The 22,996-nt window shown below is 43.3% G+C and overlaps 1 protein-coding gene across 1 annotated transcript in view; it reads left to right on the forward strand.

The window, feature by feature from the left end:
* The window catches only part of PAPOLA (poly(A) polymerase alpha), an 858,334-nt gene that overhangs the window by 410 nt on the left and 834,928 nt on the right, over nucleotides 1-22,996 (forward strand). The gene's annotated exons all lie outside the window — the stretch shown is intronic.

Consider the following 22,996-nt stretch of genomic DNA (forward strand, 5'->3'; position numbering starts at 1 on the left):
CAGTAGCCGAGGCGCGCCTTTGTCCGTCAGCCGGCAGCTCTAGGGCCCACTTCACCTAACCTGCACCTACAGTTAGGGAGTACTATGATTCCCTGGGAGACCGGTGGCCCGCATGCAGGCCAGCTCTTGCACTACAAAGCAATAATAATTGTGCCACCTTAATATTGACCTGCTGTTGGAAGTCATCTAGAGTGCCGTTGACCTGCGGAGATGAGATAAACGTTACGCTCTGATGGAACGACGGCTCTAAGGTTAAATAAAAGCGGGCTTTCAAAGTCAAAATCCTCTCACGTCACCATCTGTACTGTAACAGTGGCATTTAAAACACTTGTTCGTAATTCTTTGACACACTATAGTCTATAATCGGTGTTCTATGACTGTTTACCAACCTAATAATCTTATGAGTGCATTGAGCGTGTGATTGAGCGATCCTTTGAATCCCATGTTTTTTCCACTTGTTTGTAGGACGAAGACCAGTTTACTAAGGGTGGCAACCCCCCCAAGTTAGCACAAGTTGAGAGATAGTGAAGAGCGCAACTTTTGAGCAACACAGCCCTGCACGATCCTTTTCAAGTTGTAAATGTTCACTTACAATTAAAGATACTTAAATAATGTGCTTTCCATAAATATTCCTGTTTTGCATTTTTGAGTAGCAACACCCAGGTGACTAATTCTCTCTTCTTCTAAGAATACGGGCAGGCGAAGGACCAAACGATTGCCTGTTTGTGCTTTTTTTAATTGGTTCACGAGCGTTTTCAAGTCTGTCACTTTAAATAAGGTTGTAATAACCTGTTGGTGAACTCACATACCTGTGCTGTAGATGTACGATTATTTTAGGGTGGGTATTTCGAAGTTTGGAGTTAGATTCTGTGGAACTACTCACATTGGCTATCTGAGTGAGATAAGAATTCATCCCCTGCAGACAAGTGCCTTGCTGTAAAGTATATATTTATGTACATAGATTACTACGAGATTGGCCATTAGTAAACATAAACGAGTTGTTTTAAAATCCATAAATAGACTGTCGTGATAGTGTATTAATTTGTAATACACCGAGGTAGCAACGTTCGTGTGAATCGTAGATTTTGTTGAATTGGGTCGTGTTTGAGTTCATTTTTAGTAGTAGACATATAAGGATAGCAGGCGCTTTCAATGCTCATTCGTTTAAATACAAGAAATCCTACAGTCAGCTGTCCATTGTTAGCTGTACTATGCAAGCAGACCCGGGTTTCACTATCTGTCGTGCAGCTCACTACGTTTTAAGGGGCTACACAGACACATCGTAAATACATCCTCATTTACAAACACTTTTTTTGGTGCAAACTTAATTTTGTAGTTTCCGAAAAAGGCGAAATAGCAGACGAAAAATAAGCCTAGAGCGAGATGGGGAAAAGACAGGTAGATGTCTTGAAGAGATGGTGAACAGGAGCATACCTCCGAATAAGGTGTGCGAGTCTACACATTATGAGACATGAGCCAATAATCTGGCTTGGTTCTAGGAACCGATATGCAGAACCGCCTCAGAATTTTATCACTCCGCTGAGAGACAGTAATTATTTAAAACACAAAAGGCCATATGTATGAACACACTTTTCCATAGACATAGAATGGTTAAAAACTTTTTATATATCTGGCCCAAAGTTTTAAAATTTAAACTTTGAAACATTCATGCCTTTGCTGGCCCCCCACTCGGACCTGTCCTGATTACAATGCCATAAGTGAAATGAAAGGCAAATCACTTGGCCTATATTATAAATTTGATACAAAGCAACATTATAGCCAGGACCACTGGGTTATGCCATTATTTTCCGCATAATTTGAGATTTGCCACATCATCCATTATATTCTTTATAACGTGCAGATTCTATCAGAAAAAACAAGTTCTGACTCAAATTGATCAATTGTCTCAAAAAAGTACCTCTCGTTGCCACACAGTGGCCTGCCTTATGATGCACAAAGACAGGTCACCTTTCAGTCTGTGATTACTCTTTTTGGGTGTTAAAGATATTGAGGTAAAATCTCGCGTCATACAGTGTTAACGTGTAAAAAATAGTGGAGCAGTGCTGTTTCAAAATATGCCTTATATCAATGCATAATTTGCTTTGCCTCATAATTTAGTAGACATGACCACACAAATTGTTCCACTGGTCAGTTATATCTTGCAGAATCATACAGAAATTAATTAGAATTGGAAACGTAATAGTTTGGTCACCCAAGTGATCAAATTCTTGGTGCATGAGCTTAGGATTCTGGTGGCGGGCAGAAGCCACATGAAAGCTAGTATGTTTGGGCTCAATTGTCCAAGAGGCCCTTAAGCTGAGCCAGAGCGAGGTATCTGGCTCGATCTTTAAGGGTCTTGCCCACCTCTGCCATCAGGTTCACTTTTGGGAAAGTAAATAAGCATTGCTTAATTTGTAAAAAGACAAGTGCCAGTCCCAACTTATTTTTCTCATAAGCTGATGGCCGGTGCAAGTACCAGTGCTATATAGTCTTGTATCTGCTTCGAATCTGTTTAATTAAAAATCAGACGGTCTCTGCCTCTCTTTCTGGCTCTTACAGGTTATTTTTTATCCCAGCTTTTTTCCCTTTGTCACTGTACATCTTTCTGTTGCACTTTCTTCCCCCTTTTGTGGTTTTTTTTTTTTTTTTCCACTTCTTGGTCTGGATCAACGCCTATTGAGGGGAAAATAAGCTTTGGCACAAACACATGAGTGGCAGTGGGAGCCCCTCCTGCAGCCACTGGCACAAATTAAGCACTGTAAATAAAACACATGAGTAATCAAATGCCAATTTTGAGAATGGGGTCCGAGAGCCGGCACACAACAATGTCCCTGCATAGAGAAGGTAAACAGTAAAATCACATGTTTTTAAGAATTGTCTGAGTGGGTGGTCCAGTGTGATCTTGTTCGCTGTATTGGACTAACCTGCCGTTAATATTTTTGATGGCATGTGCTTGCTGTTCAGCGTGGTCCGTATTTATCTCCTTGCTTCCGTGACCTTTTTGAAACATCTATTTTATACTTCATGAAACCTTATTTCAATACAGCACACATAATGGTCCATATTGTTAAGTATTGCAGTCGTGAGGTTTTGTTGGAATGTTTATACTGTTTACTCACAAGATAAGACTGTAATTCACATTTCATTTTTATGTACCCCTCTCACTATAATATCCTTTTACACCACACCTGCCCCTGGTTAGAAGCATATTCATCTAGAAACCTATGGAATAGGTTCATCCGCAAAGAGTTGCTTAACTGTAGCAAAGCAACTTAGTTTCCACAAATGTAAATATAGTGGGGGATGCAATACCCCTGAGTAATCACTGATATTTGTGTCCAGCCAAATAAAATAGGTGAGTATCTAGGAGTCCCTGAAATACATCCTGGCTGTTTAATAGCTAACATAATAAAGTTTAGCTTTACATTCTAACTCATTACAGTGCAGATCCATTTCCTTACCCATGGCTTTGTACGCAGTCACAAAGGAACATTCATAACAAAGGAAAATGTGGCCATCCTGCAGCTGAAAGCATGGAAATAAAATGTGGATACAGAGAGAGTTAGTTGAGTTGAGGAGTTTTAACTGAAAATGGCAGAGTAGGCTGTGGCATAGGAGTTCTGGCTCAGCAATTGTTGAAAACAAATGGCCTTTTAGAGGACACCAGTCAGTGTACAGGGTAATAGAAATATTTTTTTACAGATACACATCACATTTGTATCATGATGTTTATTATGTATCCGGTGTTTCATGGGTGTGACTTCTTGACACAGAGAAATGGGCAAGACTGCCAGCGCTCGCTCACAGTAAGGGAATAATTAGAGTTTGATAGTGCTACTGAAAAGGGGCATACTCTTTATTGGATGATGGGTGGTTGTTTGTTTGGATTCTGAAATTGTGCACCTCTGACAACTCTGCTCTCCCAAAAGTGATTTGAGTCGTGGGATGGAGTTTGTAACTACTTTTGCTCACATAATTATAGCAACAAACTAGGCCGACCATTGTGATAGATTGCTTGAAGTAGTAATTTGAACTGCGTTTAGTCACTGGACGATTGGAGGGGTTTTTAGAGGTTACGGTACATACGTTGGTATCTGAAACAAGTTTGCTGATGTAACATTCATTGTTGGCAGGTGTTAAGAGTTGGCCATGTATATGCTTGAAGCGTGGTTCACATAAGTAAATGACTAAATCAGTCACTATTGTGTGCCAGGGAATGCTGTGCTGTCGTCCAATATGAGTATATGCTGTAGCACTCCCACATAAGTCAGCAAGACGTGCCCCAGATACCCTCATATGGCCACCAGTGCCATGATGTACCCCTGATGCCTTATTTCCCACAATATGGCAGCCAACTTCAAGATATGTCCATGTATCTCCCACATATAAAACAATACTGTGATATGTTGGGAACCATCACATACACACCTATATCCAAATCCAGGCGCCTCACTCCTAAATGTGCAAAAGCCTGTTCTTATGAGTAGTCTGCTGTCGCGTGCCCACAAGTTGTTACATGCGTTTTCCTTGATAGCAACAAATTCTCCTTTTGCTGCCTTAGTGGGATGAGGACAGTGGGGTTGCTGGTCATCATCTGCTCTCCTGCATTGCACTCATGCAAGTGATGGCTACCCTCTCTTTTTTTAAGGTTGCAGACACTCCAAAAATGTTTTCACAAAAACTGTATTTTTCCTCAGTGCCACACACTCTTTCACTTATATGTTGAATTATCAGTTTCAAAACAGCTTAGTCAAGCAGCATAGGCCCCACTCTGTGCAGATTTCTGAAGCATTATAGGGAGGATAAGTGCCATCATTGTTTTTTTTTTTTGCACTTAATCACTTTTCATGACAATACAAACGGAAACATTCAAATGCCATAAGGTGGAAAAATACTTGATATTATATTGTTATGACTCGGAAGGAGGAGTCCAATGTTCATATATAGTGTGTAGTTGTTGGGAGAGGTGACCACTGGGAAGATCATGTCTGTCCCCTGCACACCTCACCCCCTCCCCTCCCCTCCCCAGGTGTGTCGGCATCCAGCAGGCACAATGCAGATTGCATTCAGGTTGGGGGGGCGGGGGAGGGGGGGGGTTGGGAAGCACTCAGGTTATTTGGTTTGATAGCGAGTAGTCTTTAGGAGATTGCCAAATGACTTTTGGCAGTGTAATAGAGGGTTGCAGTGATGCGTGTACTTAGCTTGTCATGTCACTGTATACCACGCTTTTAAACCAGGCCTTGGTGGTGGGGCAGATTCCATTGCCCCAGTGCAACACGCTCTCTATTGTGGCTAAAAGTAAGGTCATGGCAGTGCACCTCCATGTAGGGAGTGTGGGGGAGTATTGGAGGTCTTTTCCCAGGACATGGCAGGGCTTCCTCCATGCCCAGCTCGTACAGAGGATCTGTATATTGGATGCCTCTAGTTTGGGCCCCTGTGGTAGGGGAGAGCCCAGGGGGATAGGTCCTGCTTGGTCACATTCAGGTTTGGCATGAGGTAAGCGGACATCTGGATGAAACCAGTGAAATGCAAATTGACATTGTGTTGTAGGATAGCATAGTTGGAAATCAGGGACCCCAGAACCTCCTAGTTCATAGGGCAGAACACGTGTGTCCCATTTAATCCTTGGTCGGCGACCTGCCCATATGAGCCTTAACAGTAGTCTCCTCTGTGTGAGAAAAAAGCAGTTGGTAAAGGGTATAGGTATGTTTAGGAATAAATATAAAATTTTAGGAATTATCTCTATTTTGATGATTGTGATATGACTTGCGATTAATAGGGGAAGACAAAGCCATTGTTTACTTTCTATGGTAAGTTTGTCAATGGCAGGGCCGTAGTTACGCCAAATTATCTGTTCAATACAGTGGTGCAGAATGATAACCAAATATTTACAGGCCTCGAAAGATCTACTGCTATGGGGAGTAATGTTTTATCAGGTTGAGCTATTTTTACTTGTCTTTTCTGGCAAGCTGGCAAAAAACAGGTGTTCTCTTCAGTCAAAGTGAAGGAGCAATAAAGTCTCCTTTAAATCCTGTTCTTGTCACATTTGCTCTATGTTCACAGACCGAGGTCAAAAGTCAGTTTGACTTGCAGTTAATTTTCCTTCTGACTGCAGAGTTCCAGGATTTTGTCAGGTTTCTCCTAACTCTGAATATTTAAATAGCTAAGTCATATGTACAAACTTTTCAAAATATATTTCAGTGGTTGTGAAAACCCATTGTTTGTACTTCTGTGTGATGAAAAAATAAAACACTTTACTTGATGTGTAAAGAATAATATTTTTCCTGAAACCTGATTTTCACATATTGTTAATACATTATATAGTTGTCAGTAAAGCTGCAAGTTAGTGGGAATGTTTTTGGACATTTCTTGGACATTTTCTGTCTAAATGACAGTGTGCGACTGCATCATGCTTTAGTAATATATTTATTGAAAGTGAGTGTTTAAACATAAACCTAGAAACACTCCGTAACGTAACCCATCATTGGCAGTGTATGGCTGACTCTTTACTTTAAGTATCCAGTACTTCCTTCCATTATACCTGTGTACAGGGTGCAGATCCATGCTAAAGGAAAACGTCATCCCGTGGAGCCTTATATTTGTGACAAGCGTGACATAATGTAGAGTCAAGTTTATGCAAGTTGTTGGCTAATAGCATGTGATGTGTAATATATTTCAGGTGCAGTACTTGTGTGTGTTGTTCATGAAAACTCGCACCATATGCTCACAGCAATATATCCAACAGTACTCTGAGTGCATTGACTAAGTCTCGCCGTGACAGCTGCCTTGCAGAAACAGATGCGTCAATTCTCAACGCAATAGTTTATTACAGAGTTTTGGAGCTGCAACCCTTAACGCATTTAGCAAACATTAAAAGGCGTGAGGGGAGTCTGTTTCATAGACTTGTCTGGAGTAGCTTTGGGTATTGCCTGCATGATGTGCCATAACCTGAAATAAACAATGATGATGAGAGGGGTAGGAAGCCTACTGCCTTCTCAGTCTATTCCATCAGGTTAGTCTACACAACAGTATGCAACAAACGAGGCCGAGGATGAAACCAATAGATGGCAAAGTGAGCATGAGCAGCGTAGAAATATATCTCCAGATCTCATGATTAAATAGCAATGTCACTTTCTCTCATTGCACTTGTGTTTGAATACCTACTCGGATTAATCTAGAGAGGACCACAAGCAGCAAAGAAAATGGACAGAATTGTACCGAATTTCGCAGTCCATTGTGGTGGTGTACGCAATAACACCTATAGGAAACAAAGTAGAAAGTATTCTTAATTTTGTATTAGATATTTTCTTAATGGAAACTGTAAATTCTTATAAGTTCTTGGAGTCGAGAATTAAGCATAAAATAAAGGCTGATTTTGGATCCGTCTTCTCTTTACGATAAAGTGCACTTAGGCAGAGGTGCTTGTTTACAAAACTAGATTAGGAAGAATTTAGGCAAAGTGAATATTAAGGAAAATACCATTGTGGCTAGTAATCTTCCTCTAGAAAATAATTTTTAAAAGAATTCTGGGGAAGTGCTCTTGAATTGGTAGACTTCCCATATTCCTACTCTGCCAAAGTGTCAACAGCTAGTTCCCCATTGCTCTTCAGAATATTTCTTGTTGATTGCGGCTTTTTTCTTTTATGATTCATATCCAGCTTTCAGAGTCAATAAATATGAAATGTGGGTGTGGAGTTGTATAGAACAAATACTTGTCCAAGGAAAGAAAAGCTTCACAAATCTAATATCCGTGTTTAAAAAAAAAAAAAAAAAAAGGAAAAAAGTCATTTTTTTGGTCCATGCAGTGAGGTGAAAAAATAGGACCACTTCTTTATTTTGGAGCTCTTATAGTAAGTAGCTCCTCTAGCTATTCCAGGACTCGCATTATATTTCGGTTCATACACCTAACAAGACTCCGATTTTGCCCTTTTGTGCAAATCCATATGAAGAGGTCGGAAGTAGGCGGGAAGTGGTAGTTCCAAGGCTGGTTTGCCCTGTGAGTATTTGCAACTCTCCCCCCCCCCCCCCCCCAAATTAGATGTTTGATCTTGTCCCAAACTCAACGTTTTTGGAAAATTACTGTGGGCAAGGGTTGGGGCAAAAGTGTTTGTAGGTAAAGTGAAATTGCAATAGCTTAGCATTTTTTTGCATGGGCAGGAATATGTGTGCATATTTGGGACGGCAAAAAATTGAATTCACTAAATTCCCTAGGTATATGCTTTCTAGACCACCTACTGTATATTTGTGAATTTCCTAATTGTCTATTGTTGAACTTACCTGTTGGTATAAGTCTCATTTCTTTCCCTCTACCAACCTGGGTTTCATGTCTGACATTCACTTCCCAAATCTGTTTTATCTTTGGGGACCTCAGCACCTACATTATATATTTGAAAAACCTCAATGCAGATAACACCCCCAAATGATGCCCTTTCGTGTGGTGCTGTCCAAGAAACTGACACTTAGTGCTTGTCAGTTGATTCAACTGATAGCTCTCAAGTTTCATTAAGAGCAATTCTCTATAAAATCGCTCAGAAGAGACAGCTGTTTGAATCCGGATGTAAAATAATGAAAAAACTAACTTGTGTCCTGGAAAGGCAGTTAAGAGAAACATTTGACTTTAAGCTGTATGGAATGTATAACGCAATCAAGAAAAAGTAGCCAAGAGATTTAACTAATTAGCACCAAACGGATGAATCCTCCTAATGATCAGAACTCTGTAAATCATTTTTGAACTCTGGTACTCTGAGTGAAACTGCTCTTCGGGGTGTTGCAACTTGCTTGTTCATAATTTCATTGAAATAAAATAGCTGATTAGAGTCTCACTTCAGCCAGAAACAATCAATGACACCAGTTATGGTGCTATATCCAAGTCATTATAGATCAATAATAATGGCTTTCAGTACATTGCCTATTGCTACACCTCAAGGTAAGTATATTATTGCCTTCTCAGTGTAAGTGCATTAATGAATTCATTCACCTATTATTATACTTATCCTGCAACATAGAGGTATGATGATTTAGTGGATACAAGATTACTATGCAGTAACACTTGCTGTCTGTTGGGGTGAGGGGCATATACCACGACAGCGCTCCCAAGCAGAGTCCTAGCACCAGAACGTCTCACCCAAACCTCTGTTGCTTCAGTTTATTTTCCATAAAGGAACTCCTGGTTGCTTGGACAGATCTGTTCCCAAATGTATTCAAGAACACAATCTTGGCATCACCTACTGCCGCAATTGCCAGAGCAATCAACACATCCTTCTTACCTGGTGAGTTTGCCAGCAATTTAAAAGCTTTATGCATCCATCCAATAAAATTGCAGGGATTTGATCAAGTCAGATTAAGAAAGTACGTTCCCGTGGTTAAATGCAGTTCTTTGTAAATCTGACTTCCCTGATGTAAGTCAGTCCCGTGTACCAAATGATCATTTAGAGGAGTCGACACTAGTATTAATCTGAGATGACCTCATTAAAGTGGTTGGCTCCAACTGCATGTCAGCCCTCAACTCTGACAAACGTTCGTCAGTGTTCAGTTCCTAGGAAATCGGGCTTCTTCTGCAAAGGCTATGGAGCATTGGGATATGTGCCATGGTTCTTAATTGGATCGTGACCTGCACGGCAGAGTGAAAATCTTGTTGCTACTGCGTTTTTGAAGTGCCACTTTTTTCAGCTGGTTAAGTGTTACACAAGGCTCACCTGCCTTTTATTTGTTGTAAACCTAGACGCATTCCAGAACTCGTCAACTCCTTCAAGCTTTGGTGTCAGAACCATGCTGGTGATACCCACGTTATAAAGCAATGAAAACAATCGCTAAGATTTGTTGGCATCAACGCCATTGTCGTGTGGATGCTAGAAAACCAGGTGAAGCTCGTATCCTAAACAGAGTTTCTTTTTTGTTTAGCATGCTAAAAACATAACCTCACCAGGTGGTGGAGGCTGTATGTTCTGAGGAAGGTTCTGCTTATTTGCCCTTTTTTTTTTTTTGCACCATATATACTACATCATAATACTGGTATTGACACATCTGATCTAGTGGCTTCCTTGGTGGGAGGTGAGAGGGAGGTATCATCATGCCTGTTGCGCAACGAGTCAGAGGACATTAATGATGGGAACTCACTGACCGGAAGCTGATAAGATGTGATGAGACTTGTGACTGCAGTGTGATGTTTGGGGATCTGGCTGAAATCTGCAGCAGTGGAGTGATGGTCTTTGCAGCAAAAGAGTTGAGTGTGCAGTTGGCAGAAGTGTTTGGGCCCACAGTGAAGTCTGCAAACCACTCTATCTGAATTCAGATGCAGCTGCAGACTGGGCTTTGCTCATGATAGAGGTTCCTTTTTTATGGGGCCAAAAGTTGCTGAGCCCTCTGGTGAGTCGCATGGAAGTGCCTGGTAGGTCTGTAAATTGTTGACTCGATAAGTATGCCTGCCGTCAGTGTACACCACTCTAGAATTCTTTTGCAACTTTTTTAGGGTCGAGCCTGCGTCACTTTTGCATGCTTTTCGCTCGCGAGACGCTTTAGGAGTTAGAAAAGGGCTCGGACCCGTCATTGTTACATCAGCGGTCTTTCATTGGTTCGTGGGCTTGCCTGTTAAAATCTGCTTGCTTTCATTAGTGGAAGGCATGCTGCCGTCATGCCTTTTCCGGTGGTTAGCCCTCCTCGAGCGCAGCGACCAAGTACTGAAAACAAGAGAGGCTCGCTGTTTTCCGTCCGGTTTGTGGACTGCTTTTTATCTTTGTTCGCAGCGCGATCTCGCTTGGCAGAATTTGAGCGATTTCCATGACATCGAGCCTGTTACGTAGTTAATTGTGCTTGCCGGTTACATAGATAATTGCACTTTTACCGATTGGTTTCACTACAAGTGAACTGTAGCATTGCGATTGCGCTCTTTCCCACCCCCCCCCATTTAATGTAGCTAGAAAAGTCTGGTTGGGCATTTACAACTGCTAATAGCTCTAACTCGGAAGAATGCGAGACCCATTGCATTGCAAATGCTTGTTTTTCTCCCCAAGTAGGTTTGTGGGGACTGCAGCATGGCTGACACAGCTCAGGGGAGGAGCTTATGGCCTTTTGCCGTACAAGTTGGCTGCAAGGAGAGTGCTGGCTCACCGCCACTGCTTTGCTACCGTTTCATGTGTATTGGCCTGCTAATAGGAGCACTTGGAGCAAACAATACTCTGTCTCCATACTATTACTAGTTAAATAGCTTTGTGTTGTGTTTGCTGGTATAAGTTCACCATGTCATTGTAAGAGCTGATTATATTGGACTATGAGAGGCTGTACATCATATTTGGGCACTTGTGTGGCTGCAGTCAAAACCTTTCCTAAGATTTATTGGGAGCTAACAAATCTTGTTGCTGATACTTTGTGTGCTTGTCCTTGCCAATCATTGTTTACCACCTTAATATGTCCTGTCCGCAATGCGAGTGAGTTTGGATGATTTTGAGTTTTGTCTGTGTCCTCTGCTACTCTGGGGGAAAGTGACCCATGTGTTCCATCCTGGAACCATTGCACAAGACGGAAATTCTCACTCACAACAACAAAACCATCTAGGGAAATAAGCCTCTCAGGAGCTCCATTGGTGTCACAAGTGGGGATTTAACCCACCCAATCTATGGTGAAAGAACAGGAAAACCCAGATATGATTCTTTTTTGGAGGAGGTGTGACATATGAGCTCAGTACTTAATTTGAAATTTCAGTAGTCATGATAGACATTGGCGTGCACCACACAGATTTCAAGAAAGTCCTTGCCAGGGTAAGAATTGTTCAACAGGACATAATGCTTATGAATGCAATCTAGGTGTTAAGAATGTGGTGGCATTGCAGATGTGTCTAGGTCTTTCACATGGTGTTGATTGAGAGAGGATGTGGGTTGCTGGTACCTCTTCCAAAGCATTCCTCCAAAGGGCCTCAGAAATAAACATACCCCAGCTAAAATGTAAAGAGAGGGATGCCATTGTACAGGCTGCCAGACGTAGGAGGACACTGTCTTTTTTATTTTATTTTATTTTTTTTAAATTTATTTTTGTCTTCATCACCCACATTTTGTTCAGGTGGTGCACCCTCCAAGAAGAAAGGTGAAGAGGGGTATGACAGAAGTGGCAAACATAAGATGTTTTCAATGCGCACCTCAGGGTCTTTGAAGATGAGAAGACATGAAACGTCTTTTCTCCTGATAATTTATTAAACGGCCTGTAAGGATGGTGACATCCAGGCAGATATCATGACGTATCATTCTCTGGGCACAGTGTCTGTCCCCCCTGGGTGTCATTCAGGTGTAGGTGTAGGTGTGGGGGGTGTGTGTGTGTGTGTGTGTGTGTGTGGTGGGAGGGTTGAGACTACATCTCTGGACATACATGAGGTGTTTCTGGTCCCTTCTGCTACTGACCCTTGAGGATGTGGGAGACATCATAGTTAAGTTCATAGCTAAATAAAAAACAATTTATGTTGCTTTAAATCTCATTTTGAAGCTACTTGATATTTATTTTAATTCAGCAAGAGCCTGATCTTGGCATGTTTCAATCTTTCATACTAAATCTGGATTTGGCTGTTGTCTGTAATATTCTGCTAATGCTGCTCAGTGTGAAAACCAGTTTTAAACGAGTGATAGTGATGAGTGTGGACAATTGCTCCCATACCCTTCCACCTTCTTCTAATATGGTGCATTATCAGTAAAAAAAAAAACAAAAAAACACACCTTTTCAGTTGAGTTTACTATGTGGAGTTAACAGTTGCTTCGTTTTTCATGCTGATTGGTAGTTCTGAGCCTGACAGATGAAGTGGACAGTAATTCTGCAGTTTGGCATCGCTGTGGGATGCCCTGGATCAGAAGGATGGTGTTCAGTCTGTTTCCTAATCCTGGTACATGGTATAACACGATTGTGGACCACTACCAGCATTGTTGTATGATGCCAATAGCAATGGGTGTAAAGTTAACAGGGTGGTGTTCTCTAGATGTTGCGGAGGTTGAAGCAAGGTATGGTATTTCTCGGCTCTAACCACACAGAAACAGGAAGGTACCCCTACTGTGCTTGCTGTCGAAGGTGAGTGAACCCATATCACTTCTCACTCCTTCCTTCCTGGACTGTAGTCTTTCCCAGGGAAACATGCTCCATCATGAGAGGTAGTTACCTCTCATGTCTTCCACCGAAATCAGTTGGTCATGATAGGACTATTAAAAGGCTTTTTACTGCAGCTTTTGAGAGCTATGTTTATTCTTGTTTGGGGATGTTAGCCTAGTTACAGTTCATGCAGGATTAAAGTGCCTCCAATCTCCAAGTTTCCAATTAAAACTGGAAGGGGGGGGGGGCATTTGCTAATGTGCTAGTGCCGGTACCTGTTGGAAGAACCCCCTCAGCCAAGGGACTGTCAGATTTCCTTTTTGAATATTCCATAAAATGTCTTAGGAGTAGAATGGTCTTTCCTCTCTTCCTTTAGCCATTAGAAATATGTCCTTCTTTGCAAGGTTTGTGATAGACCCATGACTGTGTTTGACTCTGGTACACATAAGAGAACAGCTGGGCATCGATCACCTTAATGCCTGGGAACAGATGAATCAAGTCTTTGCAGACTGACGTAGAACATTGAGGTGGGGGGTTTGGCTGCAATAACATGGGAAGCCTATTTAATGGTAACAGGGCAGGTGAAAACTAACATGATAGTGACAACACATGACCTGATTCCAACAGCAGAGGATATTAGAAAATATGCTACTTGGCTTTCGATTTATGGTGAAAAAAGGAATACAGAGTTCTTGTGACAAATGAGGGCAAGGTAATACGTCCGATAAACACATTTCATGGATGATGTAAAGGTTTCTGAAATGCTATGCCCTCCCTGTGATAAGTTTACAGGTGAGATGAATATTGCCAAAACATTGGCATACCTAATTGTGAGCCTTGTGTATCTCACAGGTGTCTAAACAGTGGCATTTGTTATGTGATTTTGTGGTTGGTCTTTTGAGCCCTGATAGTTATCATGAAGAGGCAAAGTTGCTAGTCTGTGACCCCACGTGGGGTAGAACAGCTTGTAGGTAAGCTATTCTGAAGAGTTTTTGAAAGAGTGACTTATTGTTAGCTTAAGCTGTTTGGAGACCTACTGTGAGCCTTCTGAAAGATCTTCATATGGCTATGAGCTTACTGGTATATAAACAGGAAAGGGAATGTGAAGCATTGTTAACCAACAGGCTGCATTCAAAGAATAAGCATAAAACTGGCACTGTACCTTTCAGAACCTTAGAGTATCCCCTGTAACCCATCCTGCCCAACCAGTGACATAAGTCACTTCATTTTTCTGGCTCCTTCAGCAAGGAATCTTTTTGACGAGAACAGTCAACTTTTCTTTCCAAAAGGTTGAAAATCATTACTAAGTTTTTACACTGTTATTTATGACATTTTCAGCACAATGACGCTCATGGGCACAGAGTAAGCATCACATGATTTTAATGAACCATGACAGTAAAGCTGGAAATCAGGGACCCCTAAGCCACTGGGTTCATCGGGGAGGGTCAATGTGTCCCAGCTGATACAGGGCTGGCTGCCGGTCTGTATCAGTCTCAAGAGAAGATTGCACACGGTGGCGAAGAAACACTGTCTGGGTCAATGGAATATTAAGAAATAGGTAAAGAAATCTGGGGAGGACCACCGTTTTGATAATGGCCACTCTCTCGGCCACGGAGAGTGGGAGTTTAATCCACTGTTTCACCTGGGTGATGAGCCTATCAACTGCTGGGCCATAATTGATTTGGAGAACTTGTTCTTTATCCCTATGGGTGTGCACGTCCAGGTAGTCAGTAGAATCTGGTTACCAGGTTAAGGAGTATTCCATTGTCTCTGGCCAGATAAAATCGCTTAACAGGTATAGCTCAGACTTAGCTCATTTGATCTGTAGGGTAGATTAGCTCCCAACGCATATAATCTCACAGATTAGTGGTAAAAGATTATCTGAAGGGTGGTGAACAAATAGTCTTATGTCATTGGCATGTAGTGAGTACAAGAGGGGGCTGCAAGTGAGCTGTAGGCCAAGGTGTATATGCGGCTCTTGAAGTTGATGGTGTAGGAAGCTGGCTCTGTATGTACTATCCCAAAATGAAGTATAGTGTGCAGAGTCCAGGGGTTCCCCAGTTGATTAACAGAGGCTAAAGTAGATAATATTAATGCTCTCTTTTGTGGTAGTGTGTTCGAACAGTTAAGCTCATCAGAGGGTAGCGCAAAGCATTTGTTGTACACAAACAGCCACGAAATAAGGCACGCACTCAATGACCAACTCCAGGCCAATCAGGGGTGTGGAATTTATTAAAACATCTACTTGTCCACGGGACAGGTTGCTTCTCAAATCTACTTGTCCTGTAAAAAGATCTACTTGTCCCTTCGGTGCCATGTAGTGTGGCGCCAAATTATGGCAGCAATCTCATTATGTAAGAGCTCTGATAATAGCCTCTCTGATTATGCCAGGGCTACTACCATAGTAGGGCTTGAATACTTGCAGTTTCAATCCCTACTGTAGCAATTTCCTTATTTTTCCACCTTTCTGCAGAAGCAGTAAGCAATAGTTCCAGGGCTGGAATGCCTTTGAGTCTGCAAACCTACTAACCTGCTTGTTTTAAAGATTTTCACCAGCTTCTCTCTAATATTTTCCCATAATAAGAAAGGTTGGACATTTACTCCGGACAATGGCAGAATTAGAACTTCTTTCAGGGTTGGGAAGAAAGGGGCTGGAGGGAAAATGAACCTGCAAATGCTCAACAGATTTTCACATGAGCAAATCTACACATGCGTATTTACCCATGCTAAAATACAGTTCAAAAATATTTTATAGGGGTACGACATATACCACGGGTGCACTTTTGTGACTTTCTTTAAGAATTTGGGGCCACATGTAGGTAGGTTCAGATTTGCGACCTGCAAATTGCGAGTCGCAAATCCGAATGTAGGATGGTGTCCCTGACACCATCTGTGATACGCAAGGGCTTCGCAAATGCACACCTCATGAATAATCATGAGGTGGGTCGCAATTTGCGACCCCCTTGCGAATGGCGGCCTCACAGGGATGGTGGCCTGCTGGAGACAGCAGACCACCATGTCTGTGACTGCTTTTCAATAAAGCAGTTTTTTTTGTAATGCAGCCCGTTTTCCTTAAAGGAAAACGAGATGCATTACAAAAATGAAACGTTTTCGTTTCATTTTTTCAGAGCAGGCAGTGGTCCGCAGGACCACTGCCTGCTCTAAAAATATGTTTACAGTGACATTCACAATGGGGAAGGGGTCCCTTTTGTGAAAGTGTTAGCACCCATTTGAAATGGGTGCAAACTGCGATTGGTTTACGCCCGCGTTCGCAAAACAATCCTACATTGCACTGCAAGTCGCAATTAGGAAGGGAACACCCCTTCCTAATTGCGAGTCACAAACCCGTTTTGCGATTCGGTAACCAGGTTACCGAATCGCAAAACTGGGTTTGTGCATCGCAATGTGCTTTTTGCACGTCGCAAACAGCGAAAGTCGCTGTTTGCAACATGCAAAAAGCTACCTACATGTGGGTCTTGGTCCCTAATTAGGTCTGGTGTTAACAAAGACATTTTGTTTTTATTAAACTTCTATTTCTCTTTCTTTTGGCTGGCTTTACTGTGAGTGATCGCATTCTTCTCTTCCACAAGGAGCATATTGGCACACAAAGTAGTTTTGTTCAGTGTTGGGAACTACAGTGGCAATCAGTGACGTAACGAAACTGGAGGGTGCTCCTTTGCAAAGAACATGGAGGAGACCCCTCTCCAGGCTCACTCAGGGCAGGTGCTGTGCTGAAGGGGCCCCCTAGAGGGTGGCTGCAGGGCTTTTGTTATGCCACTGGTTGCAACGTGTGCTTTTAGAGTTCAAAAACATTTTTTTTTTTTGCCAGTGTTTGTTACAATGTTGAGGGCCTGGTAGCTCCCACAACAATAAAGTGTTACAAAAGCCATGTCAAAACAAGACACGCATTGATGAAACTAAAAGACTTATAAAAATATGTCAGATCAGTTGGCTTTGTCAGTGTTTGTTTATTTTCATGCTTCCCATAATCGTGTTGAAAATGGTTACACTGATTTTCCATTAGAAATATTTTTGGGAAATACTAGCATGCATCAAAACATTTTACTAAATGACACTTCATTTGCATCTAATCAGAGAGCATTCTGGGAGCATTATACTTAGCCTCATAGCCTAAACTTGTGTATACACGTTTTTTTTTTGTTTGTACTGGAACCAACGTCAGTAGTGAAGTGTGACCGTAAAACATTTATTTACAGCACTCACCCTAATAATGAAGGTTTTCAAATAAAATAATGAACCATAAATACAAGTTTGAACAGCATTATCTTTTGGTAACACATTACCTCAACTACAGAGAGTTCCACTCTCTGTAAACAGGCAGCTAAAGGGTTTGTGCTGCAGAGGGTTGGGCCTACTTGTCCCAAGGACAAAGTAAACATAAAAACTTGTTGCCCTTGACCCCAAACAAGATGTCCCAGGCGTCGGGCAATAGGAATTCCACATCCCTGCCAATGTTTTTATATAACAAAAATATATTTTGTTACCTTTTTACTAGAACCAAAATGTCAAAGGGAATAAATTCGAGCTCTAGGAGATGAAAAAGTGTTAACACATTTAACAGGTAAGTACGCAACTTAAGATCCCAGTCTTCGGGGGTTAAGATGTCCACATATCAAAGTTCAGGTTGACCCAAAGGTGCACCACCAGCAACATGGGGCCAGCTGGGTGCAGAAGTCAAAGTTGGCAGCAGGTTTTCAGTTCAATCCTATGAGGACTTAGTGTTTTGTACAAAACAGACGGCAGGTAAGTACCTGCGGTTCCAGGACACAGTACTGGGGATGGAGGAGAGCGGGGGTCTAGCTCAGCACAGGGGGCAAAACCCTCAGTGGCACAGGGATGGTAGGTGCAGGGTGCAAACTCCAAGCTCGGTGCCCAATGCTTTTTAATGGGGGGGGATCCCAGGGGTCACTAAAGATGCTGCAGGCTGGGTCCACGGGATCGGTTCTGGAAAACAAAAGCCTGGGCAAGGAGGAGAGGTGCCTGCTGGACGTTGCTGGACCGTTGGTCGGATTCCCCAAGGCCAGGGTGTTGCGGGTGCAGGGGTCTCCTGGGGTGTCTGGAATCTTCGTCTGATCTGGTCAGGGGGAGGTCCTCTGGATTCAGGCTACAGGCATTATGTTGGCGAGGAGTCAACCCAGGGTGGATTCGAAGTCGGAATTGTCTGGGGACCTTCTCTGGACAGGTGGGCCATCTGGACTCAGGCTGTGGTTTTTGGGTGCACAGTGGGCAGGGCTTGCAGATCCGGAGCAGTCATGGGGTCCTTTTGGAGGGTTTCTTCTGGATAGTGCCGCTGTCCTCAGGATTCTTGGTCCTCTGCTGGGCAGGCAGTCATGGGGGTTTGTAGAGGTTGCTGGTCCTGCAGGATGTGTCACCTTTTTGGAGCAGGAGTCTTGAAGCTGCAGACAGGCCGGTAGGGCTAGGGCCAAGTCAGTTGTTGCCTGGAGTCTTCACTGATGGGGGTCAGCTTTGCAGTCTTTCTTAAGGTCGCCAGGAATCTGGTGAGTGAGGTTCAGGGGTGTCCCTAAATACTAGAATTAGGAGCATTATAGGGGTCAGATGGCATTACCAATTGCTACACCCTTCCTGTGCCAACTCCCTTTGGGGAGAGGGGCACATTCCCATTCCTTTTGGTCTTTCTCCTCCAAACCAAGATAGAGGATTTTGCAAGGGTGGCACTTCAGCTCTGGACACCTTGGGGGTGGTCCTAGCTGCAGTAGTTACTCGTTGTTTGACCTGCTGACAAAAGTTGGTCTTGGACTGGGGGTTGGGGGTGGGTAGAGGGGGGTGGCATCTCCACTGGCTGGAGTGCCCTTGTACACTGTACCAGGAGGCCTGAACCTTTGAGGCTCACCTCCAAGTGTTGCAGTTTCTGCAGGGGGGGTTAGGTGTGAAGCATGCCATCCAGAGCAGGCTTTGTTCCTCAAAGAGCACAAAGGCTCTCACCTCATGTAGAAACGTGTCTGTTAGTGGCAGGCTGGCACAGACTGGTCAGCCCTGCAATAAATAGTTGGGTAAAATACAAGGGGAATCCCTAAGATGCCCTCTGTTTGCATTTTACAATAAATCCTACAATGGCATTAGTTTTGGTTTATTATGCTGAGAAGTGTGATAGCAAGCTTCCTAGTGTTAAGTGAAGCCATCATGGAGCTGTGGAGTTCATGACACACTCCCAGCCCATGTGCTTAATATGGCCACTTAGCACTTACAATGTCTAAATCCATTCTTAGACAGTGTAGGGGCATATTGCTCATGCAACTATGCGCTCACCTGTGGTTTCGAGCACCCTGCTTTAAGGCTGTAAGGCCTGCTACAGGGGTGACTTACATGCCACAGGCAGTGGTTTGTAGCATTGCACCCCGAGAGGGATGCCATGTCAAATTTCACTTTCTCTCACCCTCAACAGACAGTCTGCAATGGAAGTGTGCATTCATTTGGTGAAGGGTCTTTTAGGGTGGCACAATATATGCTGCAGCCCTTAATACCCCTGTTTGGCCACAGGGCCCTTGGTACCACTGGTACCTTTTACAAGGGACTTGTCTATGTGCTAGAGGTGTGCTTATTGGGGAAACAGTGGTAGAGTTTTAGGGAAAGAACACAGTTGCTGGGGCCTGGTTAGCAGGATCCCAGCATGTACTCACTCAAGTTAGCATCAGATATCAGGCAAAAAGTGTGTTTGGGGGGGGGGGGTAGGATGGCAGCAGATGGGGAAATTGGAGCAATCCTGTGCAGAAGTTTGGCCTCAGCCGCTGGAACATCACAATCGGGTGGCCATGTCCGACTCTGGCATGGCCATGCCCCCAACCATTGAGAGAGCTGACAGGAAAACATTTTTACTCTGTCAAAAATATGCCTTCAGTCTTCATCAAATGTCCTTCCTGTGGGAAGAAGGCCCAGACTGACCCTCCTGCAGTCTGCATTGTCTGGCTACCAGAGTCCCACCATCCTACTCCTGTCCTCCCTGCCAGAAAACTATCAAAGTGTACTCTGAAAGACAGAGAAAGGATAAGACAACATGGATTCCAGGAGAGAGGAACATCCATAAGAGGCCTTGTGGAGCATCTAACTTCCTCCAAAGAGCCCTCTGAAGAAAATCAGAGAGGCAGATCTAGTGAAAAACAGTGATAGACCAGATTCAGATCGACATTGAGAGTTTGGATGTTGAAGAAAATGATTATATGGTCGGCAATGTTGAATGCTGTCGAAAGTGAGGTGGACGTCCCTCTTGACGCTAGAACACACCCATCGCTCAATGTTGAAACCTACATCGCTGTGGGGAAGTCAGCGCCCATTGACGTGGAGACACTCCCCGACAGAGTCGGCACCAAGAACAATCTTTGCCGCCAAGGTCAATGTTTGCATTGCAACATCCATTGATGTTGAAAGCCCACTTGATATGGAGAGATGACTCGCTGTCGAGGCAGCCTGGGCTGCACAAGTTGACTTGCAGTCGACAACGAAAGTGAGGCCTATAGACACTACCCACACGGCTTTGAAATAGAAAAACTTGACGTCAACACAAAAAGGTGTCACAGAACGACCTTATGGTCACCTACAGAGGCACACGTTGTTGGAGTGACCATATCTGCACTCCAAGCACCATTAGGTCTCATTCAGAGTTCCCAGGCAACCTTTCACCATGGTGGCAGGAAAGCCTGAAGAAAACAACGCTGCCTGTGACATCGGATTCTGAATATTGTCAGGCTTATACTTCTTCTCCTTCCAGGCCTCATACTGTCTCCCAAGAGAACACCTCCACCATGGTTCTCGCCAAGTACTGTATCAGCTCCTCTTACAGCTGCCAATGCTACACAACATGGGCGTTTGCCTCTACCTCATCCAAGGTCTAGAAGCCCTCTGCGTCACTGCTCTAGATCTCGAACAAGGTCCAGGACAAGATCCAGGTCTGCAAAATTAAGAACACCAGCTGAATCTACCAGGCACAGATGTAGGACCACCATCTTGGTCTACATCTTCCAGGTCATTGGTTAGAAACCCTACTCAACTTTTCTTTTCTGCCCTTAAGAGTCACTGGTGGATGACCTATTGGTATTCAATAAGGTTCTATTCAGGGGTGTGACTGAGTTGAACATAGACATCCTACGCGAACAACAACATCTTCTGTGATTTTCGAGACCTTACCTCACAGGGCAGTATCAAGAGCACTCTTGTACCTGGTCTTTTAGAACCAGCAATGCAGCTGTTCTAACCCCAGCAGCCTTAGAATCCGCATCATCTTGGTTTCACAAAAAATATAAAGCCCTTAACCACGACTCTTTATTTATCAGGACGGACCCTCCTCCAGATTTGATCATTGTGTCAGCTGCACAGCAATCCCTCTCTGCTGCCTCTTCGTCATCCTTGGTACTGCCAGACAAAGACCACACTCGGAAGAAAATGTGTGGAACATCTGCGTCTTTCATGAAGGTGTACAGTTCCTCTCCTCTAACGAGAAGGAATAAGAGACCTCCTTGGAATTTGCTGTTTAGGTTCACCGAAAAACTGCCCAAGGAGGAGAGGCAGGAGAAAAGAGAGAGGGGGGTGGTGGGGGCTGAAGCAGGGTCCCAAGATGACTGCCAACTCTTGTTTAAGTGTTGGCAACCAATCAGATCTCAGCATGAGATCGGAGGGTGTGCAGAGGCTTTGCGTTCCCTATTTATACAAATTTGTTTTTTCTTTATTTCAAAATCCACTGAATGGATTTATACCTAATAACAAAAAGGGCTGTTTTTGGACCCAGACCTAACTTTCTGCCAAATTTGGTGTAATTCCATCAATTCCATTGACCTCTATTGCTGTTCGAAATCCCTATGGAAATAAACATGGAGAAAATGTTTTTTGGAATAAAAAAAGAAAAAAGAAAAAGAAGCACAAAAAACAAACATATCCTTCTTTTGGGTACTCCCTGGCTTAATGAGGGCAGAAGGTAAGTGTGCTGTCTTGATGTTTCCCCTCCTGTTTGCTCTTGCACTGGGTCTCTGTAGGAAGATGGTTCCCAAAGTAGTGTGCCAATGTAAGGGGACACCATGTGAATAGTCGAGATGGCCCTTACTGGTTTACGGGGGTTACAATAATAATACCAAATGCTCTGTTTAGTGTTAGTGTGTACGGGCATTTTAGACTTGTCAGAGGGTAGTTCCAAGCATTTGTTGAACACACAGTCAATAAATGAGACACAGATTCAAGACGAAATTCAAGGCCAGTGTTTAGAAAAATAAAGGTACTTATTTATAGAATGTTTCAACACCATAACAACTTCAAAGAAGGTAAGTGCTGTTACATTGTATCAAATTGTACAAATAAGTACTAAGTTCACTCAAATGTTAATTTACATGGTAAAGGACGTTCTTTGGACAACTTACTTTTAATGCAAAGGGGTCCTTGCAGTCTGTTCTTGCGGCCCTCCCCTTAGGTTGTAGGTTGCTAGGGGGGCAGGTCCCTAGAAATACAAGCAGTACAGTTTTACTTGCCGAAGAGCATCCGGGTGCAGAGGTGCTGGATGGGTTGGGTGCCTCATGCACTGCATGGTTGGCGTGGGTGAGGGATGCACTTGGAAACAGGATTCACAGGGGGACTTAGGGGTAAGCCCGGGAACTCGATCATCAGATTCTTTGGAGCAGGTGAACAGTGTGTGTTGTTGTGGACTTGGGGAGTTTGGGTGTAGAAGGTTCTGGTAGTTGGGTGCTCCTGCTTCAAAGGCATTCCCAGTTAACTGCTTCCCTGCAGGAAGGGGACAAAACAGGGCTGATGGTTCACTTTCTATGCTGTCCTCTGTGATGCTGCCACCCCTTGACAGCTGGTCTCTAATTGCAGCTTTGGAGTCTTGATTGGACTCAAGCAAGTGCTGGTTGCTGCAAGGGGTCTGGTACTCTGGGTGTAGGTGAAGGCTGGCTTGGTGGTTCTTGTTGTCTTCTTACCT

The sequence above is a fragment of the Pleurodeles waltl genome, chromosome 9, assembly GCF_031143425.1.
Source record: "Pleurodeles waltl isolate 20211129_DDA chromosome 9, aPleWal1.hap1.20221129, whole genome shotgun sequence".
In the NCBI taxonomy this organism is placed as follows: domain Eukaryota; kingdom Metazoa; phylum Chordata; class Amphibia; order Caudata; family Salamandridae; genus Pleurodeles; species Pleurodeles waltl.